General features: G+C 44.9%; 1 pseudogene; it reads left to right on the top strand.

Moving 5' to 3' along the window:
* The first annotated feature begins 1,647 nt into the window (after positions 1-1,647).
* Positions 1,648-3,023, top strand: LOC136531741 (putative E3 ubiquitin-protein ligase SINA-like 6; annotated as a pseudogene).
* The last annotated feature ends 275 nt before the right edge of the window (positions 3,024-3,298 follow it).

Below are 3,298 nucleotides of genomic sequence, written 5' to 3'. Positions count from 1 at the left end.
TTCACGGAAACCTGCCTTGAATCTTAACGAACCATACATCCAAGAGTTTCTGTACTCCATCTTTTACAACAACAACAACAACAAACATTAAAGGACTACTTATTCAGATATATAAAAAATGAAACAAATTAATAATTACTTGAGAATAATTGTATATACTTCAGATATATATGAATATAAATCTAATATAATTACATGAAACATACAAACACACCATGGTAGAGAAAAATTAATTAATGGCCTATTTATTCATAAATAATTAAAATACATACTTATTGATTACAATAAACAATTTCAAAGACAACAATTAGCAACAATTATACTTTACCCAATATCTTTCATACAAACCCTAGTCCAATTTCATCAAACATAAATTTACAAAAACAAAATTAATAAAAAAACAAACCCTAGATCTAGATCCACATGCACATGAAACATCCATAAAACTAACTAATTGTTCACTAAAATCAAGAAACATGGACCAAATAAGGGCATGATCTTGTTCCCCTCCCTAATTTACCCTAGTACATTTAAAACTTGGGTCTAATTTGCTTCATAAGTAGCCCAAGCACCAAGAAGAGAGAGAAACAAAACTCTAATTACTCACTGACCAACCATTAAAACTTCAAAAAAAATGTGGAATAGCATTTTCTTACCTTCTATAACCTCTCCACCAAAGGATTTGAGACCAAAACCTTCTCCTTTAGTAGAGCAATTTTTGGGAGGTGCCTAAGACTTCTCCACCTTTCTTTCACGGGTTGGAGTGAGTGACCCGAGGAGAAAGAATATGTTGCAGTTGTTTTATATGTGGGTCATTTGTAGGAGCGGCTGGTGATTAAGCCACCCCTACAAATCGGAGCTATATATACGGGTGCATTTGTAGGGACGGCTGAATCAACAGCTGCCCCTATAAATAGAAACTCCAGGGATGGCTAGTGATTGAGCCACACCTACAAATCAGACCCTATTTGTAGGAGCGGCTTGTATCACCAGCCGCCCCTGTTGTTCCATTTGTAGGGGCGGCTGGTGTCTGGGCACCCAAGCACGCTACTGTAGGGGCGGCTCCATCACCAGCCGCCCCTACAAAAAAAATATTTAAACTGTTGCTAAAAATCATTTTTTACGTAGTGGCTGATCATCGTGCGTAGGTAGGTGGCCAAGGCAAGCCGTGACTTTCCCTTTTGTGGCGAGGGAATTGAAGGCAGGCACCACGGCGTGAAGCGTGATCTGCTGCCTGGTGGCGAGGAAAAAAGGAAGGCGCCTGCGCCTGCCCACGGCGTGATGTGGTGGTGAGGAAAAAGGAAGGCACTGGTCTCTCGTTGCGATGGCGGCCGGGCGGGGATCGGAGGAAAGGAAAGACCGCGATACGCCGTGATCTGGCACAACAAACACAATAGGAGAAAAACGGAAAGATGGTGCCGGACGGGGGGCGTGGGGTGTGAACGTCTGAACGACCGACGCCGGAGTGCGCGGGCGATCGATCGAGCCGCCGCCGCGCCGGAGCCCGGAGGCATTATGCGAGGAGAGGATGGAACGGCCCCCGACCCCGTTCGTACGAACTCGTTCCGGCAGCTGGTGCGTTGCCTGGGAGTGAGAGGGGAACGGTGGCATGATGAGGTGGGAGAAGAGGACCGCACTACCGTTGCCATGGATGCCGCCGCCAACGTCTCCATGGAGCTGAATGTCCTCGACTGCCCCATGCATCTGCTCGGAGCCTCTGCGCCCTCCGGTATTCCAGCTACGTAGTACATTCGTGTCGTGTTCCCTTCTCCCCCAGAATCAACACCGCCATCGATCATCACAAGGACTAAATTTATTAAAAATATTAGCAATATTTATATCACTAAATAAGTTTATTATGAAGATATGTATTCATGTTACCCATTTATTATAAATTGTAAGTCGTTTTGGTTTTGCTAGATACATAATTTTTAGTATGTACTTCGTATGTAGATATGATGTATATTTAGATGCGTAACAAAACTATGTAACTAAATACTCCCTCTGTCCCAAATTCAAATTATGAGTCATTTTAACTTTTTGATACATCTATTTTGCTATGTATCTAAATATAATATTTTATCTAGATACATAGCAAAATGGGTAAACCAAAAAAATTAAAGTGATTTATAATTTGGAACGGAGGAAGTAAGCTAAAACAACTTATAATTTGTAATTGAAGAATACTTATTATGCATCATAAATATTAGTATTCTTTATATAATTGATCAATTTTGAGGACGCTTAATTTGACATATCGGAAAGTAATAATAACACTGTTTTTTGAACAGAGTACATGCTTAGGATGCATGGCCAGTTGAGTAAACCATTGTGCTCATACTGTTTTTTATATGCATTTCTCAGTGTGCTGTGGGGCATCTCATATGCTCATCCTGCCATGGCAAGCTCCCCAAAACGAAGAAATGCCACTACTGCTCTCGCAAAAAGCGTCGTCTACGAACGCAGCTACGGGATAGAAAAAGTCCTTGGATCCATCCAAGTCCCTTGCTCCAGCGCAGAGTGCGGGTGCGCCGTGAAGACAAGCTACTACTCAAAGGCAGGTCACGCAGAGGCATGCCCGCACGCGCCGTGCTTCTGCCCGGAGACCGGCTGCGGCTTCACCGGATCAACCGGGATGCTCCTCGCGCACTTCACCACCGAGCATCGCTCCGCCGGTGCAGGAAGCGGCGCACGTCGTCGTCGTCCTCTCCGGCGAGGACGACGACGGGCGCCTGTTCCTTCTCGACGTGACGCCAGCTGCGCCGCTGGGCTGCGTCGTCTCGGTGTTCTGCGTACGGCCTCGCGACGACGAGACGAAATTCCGGTGTGGTGTGTCGTTGACCTACTCGGAGACGGAGAACAGCTCGTTCCATATACAGTCTTCGGAATTCGAAGTGCCAAGCACGACACTCGCGGATGGGATACCGCGGGAGCGGGACTGCTCCATGTCCGTTCTTGTGCCCAGATTCTGTCTGGAGAAGGACGGCAAAATCTGTGTCACTATGAACAAGGCCTTAGCCTGAAGAACCAGCCGCGCACATCACGGCTGGATCAGAGCAGCGGTTATACATACATTTTATTATTCGCCTTCTGATAATGACAAGTGTATTGCCTCAAATAAGTAGTAGTAGTGTTTAGTTGCAATTTGCAACTACGCTAATCGTTTCCACTGTTATTTTGGCGGTGTGCAAGGGTCGTTCTGGATGTTATTTTTGGCGCTGAGAATATAAAAGAGATTCGTCTGAGTTACACCAGGGTTTGGCACAAATTTCACGATTTTCGTTTCTATCGATGAACT

The sequence above is a fragment of the Miscanthus floridulus genome, unplaced genomic scaffold (assembly GCF_019320115.1).
Source record: "Miscanthus floridulus cultivar M001 unplaced genomic scaffold, ASM1932011v1 fs_42_2, whole genome shotgun sequence".
NCBI classification, from domain to species: Eukaryota; Viridiplantae; Streptophyta; class Magnoliopsida; order Poales; family Poaceae; genus Miscanthus; species Miscanthus floridulus.
Note: the sequence above shows the minus strand (reverse complement) of the source record. Positions and strands in the feature narration are given on the sequence as shown.